An 8,990-nucleotide genomic window follows, 5' to 3' on the forward strand; every position below is an offset into this window, starting at 1 on the left:
CCTGGACCTCCTCTCCCCTGCAGTCCCATGCCGCTGGGATATGATCTTTGTCCCCGTCGCCTTCGGTCGCGGTCCTCCTCGCCGCCGGTCATCGTTGCAGCTCCATACTCGCCCCTCGGTGTGGCAGGAAGTTGTCGCTCCTCGTAGCAAAAAAACGACGCCATCTGCGGGTAGCCCCGCGGGCTCCCGCGCGCTCATCGTCGTCGTCCCCATTGTCAGCCTACTCACCACGCTCGCCGTCGACGTTGTGGTTTGCAGCAACCCACGACCAACATCCCGCCTCCCGGGAAGCAAAAAAAATTGTTGGTGGTAGCAAAAAAACAATACAGTTGCAACAAAACAGAATGACGGATGTAGCAAATTTGTATAATCGTTGTAGCATTTTTCCATCATGGTTGCAGCTCGGCCATGCCAACACTTGTAGCAAAAAAAATACGAGTTCAACAAAACAGAATGACAGATGTAGCATATTTGTATAATGGTTGTAGCATTTTTCCATCATGGTTGCAGCTCGGCCATGCCAACGCTTCTAGCCAAAAAACAATACGATTGCAACAAAACAGAATGACGGATGTAGCAAATTTGTATAATGGTTGTAGCATTTTTCCATCATGGTTGCAGCTCGGCCAAGCCCACAATTGTCGCAAAATTTCCGTCAACGCTTGTAGCTTCTTTCATGCCGGTTGAAGACTTTTTGCACACTGCTTCTAGCTTTTTTCAATAGTTGCATACGCACGGATCCATCCATGGTAGGAGGCAGCCATGGCATCTCCCGTGGCTTGGCCCCAGCACCGGCGATGGCCCGAATTCATCCAATAATGGTGGTTTCAACAGCGCGAGCGAAGGTGTGAGGGGCGTCCGGCAGTGCCTGCACGAGGGAAGGACATGAGGGGGCAACAGCAGTGCCTGCGCAAGGGGGCGCACGATCCACGGGAATCGGATGCACGCGACGCGTTCGGCCGAAACATATCGACCGCGCGCGCTGGCATGAAATGTTGACCTATTTTTAATGTTCACTTATGATGATTTTTGTTCCTTGGTTGGGCGCTTCTCAATCTATTTGCTAGCCTTCACTTGTACTAAGCAGGAATACTGCTTGTGCATCCAAATCCTAAACCCAAATTTGTGCCAAATGAGTCCACCATACCTAACTATATGTGGTAGTCCACCATCCTAAACCCAACTCTAATTTTCAACATAAAATCCTATTTTGTTTTCCCGTACCGCTCATGAAGCGGCGAGGGGTGGCCGGTATCTTCCATGTTAAATAGGTTATTCTCAAGACGAGTACTTATTCACTTGTCATTGCACGAGAGTATGGCAGTAATAGGGATGCCCAGTCCTAAAAAAAATATTGTATGTTCTCAAATAATAAATTCCTCGGAAAGTGTTGTTATGGACGACACCCGTGGATATGGATAGCCGTGGAATGTGAAAGAATGGTGGAAAAGGAATAAACTTTACTTTCAGTTTGGGAACCGCCTATAATTTGTTTAGCATGGAGGATATTGTAAACTCTTAGTTGTTCTCATTGACAGGAAAAGCATGCCACCCTAATTTTTTTTATCTCTAAGTTTTTTACTTTGAGCTATGGCAGCTCTACAATCCATGCTTCCCTTTGCGATGGGCCTATGTGTTTGCTTTATAAAAACATTATTTTTGAAATTGAGTCTCCATCTTCTCCTATAAAGCACAAAACTAAGGAACACCATTATCACACTTGAGCATTGGATGTAGTTAATATTTGAGTGTGTTGCATGAATGGATCAATGAGAGAGCATGTTGGTCTAAGGATAACGTTCTTTAGCGTTGATATTTTGAAATACTTGGTTGCTTGTTGGTATGCTTGAGTATTGAAATTTGTATGTCAAATTATAGACTATTGCTTTGCATCATCTACAAGTCCATATGTCCATGCTAAAAAGAAAAGAATATGATGAATATGTGAGGCAGCATTCCGAATCAAGAATTCTGTTTTTTATCATTTACCTACTCGAGGACGAGCAGGAATTAAGCTTGGGGATGCTGATACATCATTTTTTATTGTTACATGCTGTTATATTATAATTCTTGGATGTTTTATATTCACTCTATACCAATATTATATCGTTTTTTGGACTAACCTATTGACATAGTGCCCAGTGCCAGTTGCTGTTTTTTGCTTGTTTTTTCCTTCGTAAAAAATCCATATTAGATGATTTCCAATTGCCGTGAATACTTACAGAATTTTTTTGGACCATAAGGAAACTTGGGAACCAAGAATGAGCAGCAAACAAGACCTAGGGGGGCCACTAGACATCAGGGCACGCCAGTGGCCCCTCGCACGGCCTGGTGTCTATTGGGGCCCTCGGGAAGCTTCTCCAAGGCCTCTGAGCTCTATAAATACACCAATATTTAGCAAACCCTAGAGGATTCGAAGACAAATCGTTTCAGCTACCGCAAGTTTGAGAGCCACGAAATCCAATTTAGAGACCATTCCGAAGAGGAACACAATCACGCAGGGGTTCACCATCCTCATTGGTGCTCCTCTGATGATGCATGAATAGTTCATATCAGACCTACGGGTCTGTTGGCAGTAGCTAGATGGCTTTCTCTCTCGTTTTGTTCTCAATAGATTGGTCTCTTGGAGATCCATATGATGTAACTCTTTATTTTGCGTTGTGTTTGTTGGGATCCAATGAATTGTGAGTTTATATTCAGATCTATGAAAACATATTCATGCTTCATTATTATAGCCTCGTATTTCCTTTTTGACATTTGGTTTTTGTATGGCCAACTTAATTTTTTATCTTGCAACGGGAAGAGGTGCTTTGTGATAGGTTCGATCGTGCGGTGCAAAATCTCAGTGACAGAAAGAGACATGACACGCATGTATTGTTGCTATTAAGGATAAAACAATGGGGTATATTCTTACATGAATAGATCTTCTCTACATCTTTACATTGTTCTTAAGGTATTACTCTATTTCTCCATGAACTCAATTCACTAGATGCATGCTGTCTAGCGGTCGATGTTTGGAGTAATAGAAGTAGATGCAGGCACAAGTTGGTCTACTTATCTTGGATGTGATGCCTATATACATGATCGTTGTCTTGAATACTGTAATAATTATTTGCTCTTCTATGAATTGCTCAATAGTAGTTTGTCTACCCTATGCTTGCTATTTTCTTGAGAGATGCCACTAGTGAAACCTACGGGCCCCGGGTCTACTTATCATAATCTATTTACAATATCTACTTTGCTATTTGCGTTTCTACTTTATTTGTTCTTTTGTTTTCACATCTATATAATCAACAAAACCCAAAAATATTGTGTTCTACAGGATCTCTTTTGATCCGCAGCAATCCTTGAGATAGTCTCAACTATCATGTCCATCACTCTAAATCTGGTATGGGTATCAAGTAGGTGCAGCAGGTTGATTGAATATCCTCTGATCATCTTTTCATCTCCTGACTTAGGCATGAGAGTGTATCGCAGTATAGTGTTTGTTGTGGGAATACCAGCTTGCAGAAAATATATTGAGCCAAGCTTGTGACTGGCCAAGTACTAATGAGGAATGGTCTTGTACATGTTGGCCATGGAGTTGTGCTTATGCTTAGCATCTGCAAACACATCTATGTCATATCCTTCCCAACAAAATCTTCTATGTCAACTAGCCTGAAGTTTTCTTGAACATGTGGAAAGAAATTCTCATTCTCCTTGATGAATGCCCAATCAAAATACCTCATATCACTCACAGAAGGACACTTGTCATACAATACAGTATCATAAAAATCTTGTTGTTCCTTGGTGTGAAACCTTGGATCAACAACAGTTTTTCTTCTCACAGCATATGGATCAGCAGCTCTCCATTTTATTAATCCGACATCCTTCCTCTTCTTCATGTCTTCTGCTACAGGATGAGCATCAGTGTGGAGTGGTACATATGGTCTGAGTTTCCTCAGAACTGGAGCATTCTCATCTTCTTCCTCTTCTACAGCATGGGCACTGGATGCAGGGCCTTTGCTCTTAGCACCTCCCACTTATGATTAACCACCTCGCAAGCATCCGTAACTATCATAAAAGTATGAAGAATAAATTCTAACCATATCATTAAACATAGGGATCCGAATCAGCCCCTTATGGAATAGCGCATAAACTAGGGTTTAAGTTTTTGTCACTCTCGCAACCCATCATTCAATAACTATTCCACAATGCATTCCCTTAGGCCCAAAGATGGTGAAGTGTCATGTAGTCGATGTTCACATAACACCACTAAGGGAATCACAACACTCATACAATCAAAATATCGAACGGATATCAACTTCGCATGACTACTTGCAACATGACTTCTCCCGTGGCCTCAAGAACAAAATTAACTTCTGATAACTGATGGACGTGCTCATGATCAGTAGGGTATTAAATAGCATATTGGATATGAACATATGATCTTCCACCAAATAAACCATAAAGCATCAACTACAAGATGTAATCAACACGACTAGCCACCTCCAGATATCAATCTTAGGTTCCGGTACAAGATTGAGAACAAGAGATGAACTATGGTTTTGAGAGGAGATGATGTTGTTGAAGATGTTGATGAAGATTGGACTCCCCAAGATGAGAGGGTTGTTGGTGGTGAAAATGGCCTGGCTTTCCCCCTCCGGGAGGGAAATTCCCCCGGTGGAATCGCTTCACCCGAGGGCAAAAGTGCTCCTGCCCAAGTTCTGCCTCGAGATAGCGGCGCTTTGTCTCAAAGCTCCTCTCCTTATTTTTCTAGGTTAAAACTGAATATATAATAGAAGATGGTCGCGGAAGTGGGTCGGGTGGCCCACTACCCTCCAGGGCGCGCCAGAGGGGGCTGGCGCACCCTGGTGCCTAGTGGGCACCTGGCAGCCCCCCTCTCGTACTTCTTTCTTCCAATATTTTTTATTTATTCCAAAAATATTCTACGTGAAGTTTCAGCCCATTTCGAGATGTGAAGAATAGGTATCTATGACGTAGCTTTTTCAGGTCCAGAATTCCATCTGCCAACATTCTACCTCTTTGTGTAAACCTTGCATATTATGAGAGAAAAGGAACTAGAATTACTCCATAAAGTGATATAATGCATAAAAACACTATAAATAACAGTATTAAAACATGATGCAAAATGGACGTATCAACTCCCCCAAGCTTAGACCTCGCTTGTCCTCAAGCGATAGCCGATACTGAAAATCATGATCACACTTTTGAGAGAGAGGTGTTGATAAAAACAAAATACGAACATAGTAGCATTATGCTCATTATTATAACAATAATTAAAATTCATCACAAAGATTTATCATTAAACTTTCATCATATAATTTATGATAAACAAGTAACAATTCATCACAACATCGAAGTATGAAGCATAAACTCTATTGAAAACTAACAAACTATGTTCTCACTCAACTTTGGAACACAATTCATCACATTTTCAGGAAGGGTCTCGTATCCGAGCCTTTAGGCAAGTCCACATACTCAACCATAATTTAGTTTTCTATGATTTCTAACGCTCACCGTATACATATGACCAAAAGGTTTCAACCGGGCATATAGAAAGATAGGGGCTTATTGTTTCGCCTCCCAACGTATTCACTTCAAGGGGTAATGTCAACAATAATAACTCATGACCACCCACATTCAACTAGATATATATGCCTAGATCTTTCCCCACCACATGATGCTTGCAAAAGAGAAAATAAAAAGAAATAAAGAAGAATACTTTGACACTTGCTTTAAAGTAAATACATCAACGTAAAAGATAGGCCCTTTGTAGAGGGAACCATAATTTTGGTTGTATGCCAAATCCTTAGTGCAAAGGGACGTTACGTTATATTTCCCCTTTTGATAGCAACCTTTATTATGCGGTATGTCTCTTTTATAATCACCATCACAAGTTCATACAACGCTTAATTTACCTTACACTAAATGATCAACACATTTAGAGGCAATTTTTATTGCCTCTTTGCACCGATGACAATTTACTTGTATGATCTTACTCAATCCATATGCAGGTATGGTGAACTCTTACAACATGGATTTGGGTTTAAGGTTTTGGATGCACAAGTAGTATCTCTACTTAGTGCGGAATTTTGGCTAGCAAATATATTGTTAGAGGATGTATAACAATATAACTTCTATATGAATGTGAACAAAATAAATCATTACGTGGTCTTCCTAGTATAATGTCAATAGTTTTGGCATATTATAATTAATGGGGGCTCACAATCATAAAAGAGGTCAAGCATGGTGTAGTTGCATGTAAATATTCTCTTCCCTTATTAATTCTTTCATTAGTTGCATCACTGACCAATTCTATGTGTGTCAACCTTCAACAAATTTTACCACTTATACTTTTCCTTATGTAATATCACTACTTACTATAAGATTAGTGTTGGGGAACGTTGCATGGGAAACAAAATTTTCCTACGCACACGAAGACCTATCATGGTGATGTTCATCTACGAGAGGGAGATCGAATCCACATACCCTTGAAGATCTCTAAGAGGAAAGCGTTAAGAAACACGGTTGATGTAGTGGTACAGCTTCATGATTCAAATGACCATCGTCACACGATCCGTCCCAATCTAGTACCGAACGGACGACACCTCCGCGTTCACCACACGTACAGCTCGATGACGATCTCCGCCTTCTTGATCCAGCAGGAGAGACGGGGAAGTAGATGAGATCTCTGACATCGTGATGGCGTGCCGGTGATGGTGATGATCTATTCCTGCAAGGCTCCACCCGAGCGCCGCAGAAATCCGATCTAGAGGAAGAACTATGAGGTAAAGGTTTGAGTTGCACGTGGCAAAGTTGTGTCTCAAAAACCCTAAAACTTCTAGTATATATAGGAGGAGGGGAGGGGCTAGCTTTGGGGCTCAAGGGAGCCCCTAGGGTGCCGGCCGAAGTGGAGAGGAGGACTCCAACTCTAATTCGGTTTGGGGAAGGAGGAGTCCTCCTCTCCCTTCCCACCTCCCTCCTTTTTTTTGGTTTTTCTTGTTCTAGCGTCATTTCCCACTTGGGCTGGCCTCACCAGCCCACTAAGGGCTGGTGCACCACGCTAGGACTATTGGGATCACTCCCAGGTGGATGAGCTCCTCCTGGTGAAAACCCAGAACCCACTCGTCACTCCTGGTACACTGCCGGTGATGCCCAAAATCATTCCGATGACCAAATGAAACCATCCTATATATCAATCTTCGTTTCCGGACCATTTCGGAAACCCTCGTGATGTCTGTGATCTCATCTGGTACTCTGAACAACCTTCGGTCACCAACACCTATAACTCATTTATACCGAAACGTCACCGAACCTTAAGTGTGCAGACCCTGCGGGTTCGAGAACTATATAGACATGACATGAGACACTCCCCGGTCAATATCCAATAGCGGGACCTAGATGTCCATATTGGATCCTACATATTCTACGAAGATCTTATTGGTTGAACCTCTGTGCCAAGGATTCATATAATCCCGTATAACATTCCCTTTGTCCTTCGGTATGTTACTTGCCCGAGATTTGATCGTCATGTATCTCCATACCTATTTCAATCTCGTTACCGACAAGTCTCTTTACTCATTCTGTAATACAAGATCCTGTGACTGACACTTGAGTCACATTGCTTGTCAGGCTTATATGTGATGTTGTATTACCGAGTGGGCCCCGAGATACCTCTCCATCACATAGAGTGACAAATCCCAGTCTTGACCAATGCTAACTCAACGGACACCTTCGGAGATACCTATAGTGCACCTTTATAGTCACCTAGTAACGTTGTGACGTTTGATACACATAAGGTATTTCTGCGGTGTCACTGAGTTACATGATCTCATGGTCATAGGAATGAATACTTGACACACAGAAAATAATAGCAACAAAATGACACGATCATATGCTATGTTCATAGTTTGGGTCTTGTCCATCACATCATTCTCCTAATGATGTGATCCAGTTATCAAGTAACAACATTTTGCATATGGTCAGAAAACCTTTACCATCCTTGCTCAACTGGCTAGTCAACTAGAGACTTACTTGGGACATTGTTTTGTCTATATATCCACACGTGTATCTAGGCTTTCATTCAATACAATTATAACATGGATAATAAACGATTATCTTAAAACAGGAAATATAATAATAACTATTTTATCATTGCCTCTAGGGCATATTTCCAATAGTCTCCCACTTGCACTAGAGTCAATAATCTAGTCTCACATCGCTATGTGATTTACATTGGAATGAATCTAACACCCGTATAGTTCTGGTATTGATCATGCTTTGCTCGTAGAAGAGGTTTAGTCAGCGGATCTGCAACATTCAGATCCGTGTGCACTTTGCAAATATTTACGTCCTCTCCTTCGACGTAGTCGTGGATGAGGTTGAAGCGTCGTTTGATGTGTGTGGTATTCTTGTGAAACCTTGGTTCCTTTGCTAAAGTAATGGCACCAGTGTTGTCACAGAATAGAGTTATTGGATTTAGTGCGCTTGGCACAACTCCAAGACCCGTCATGAACTGCTTCATCCACACACCCTCCTTAGCTGCCTCCGAGGCAGCCATGTACTCTGCTTCACATGTAGAATCTGCTATGACGCTTTGCTCGGAACTGCACGAGCTTACCGCACCCCCATTAAGAATAAATACGTATCCGATTTGAGACTTAGAGTCATCCGGATCAGTGTCAAAGCTTGCATCGACGTAACCCGTTTACAACGAGCTCTTCGTCATCTCCATAAACGAGAAACATTTCCTTAGTCCTTTTCAGGTACTTCAGAATATTCTTGACCGCCGTCCAGTGATCCACTCCTGGATTACTTTGAAACCTGCCTGCCATACATATGGCTAGGCTGACGTCTGGTCTTGTGCACAGCATTGCATACATGATAGACCCTATGGCTGAAGCATAGGGGACGCTACTCATCTTTTCTCTATCTTCCGCAGTTATTGGACACTGAGTCTTACTCAATTTTATACCTTGTAACACTGG

This window comes from Hordeum vulgare, chromosome 7H (assembly GCF_904849725.1).
Source record: "Hordeum vulgare subsp. vulgare chromosome 7H, MorexV3_pseudomolecules_assembly, whole genome shotgun sequence".
Classification (NCBI taxonomy): domain Eukaryota; kingdom Viridiplantae; phylum Streptophyta; class Magnoliopsida; order Poales; family Poaceae; genus Hordeum; species Hordeum vulgare.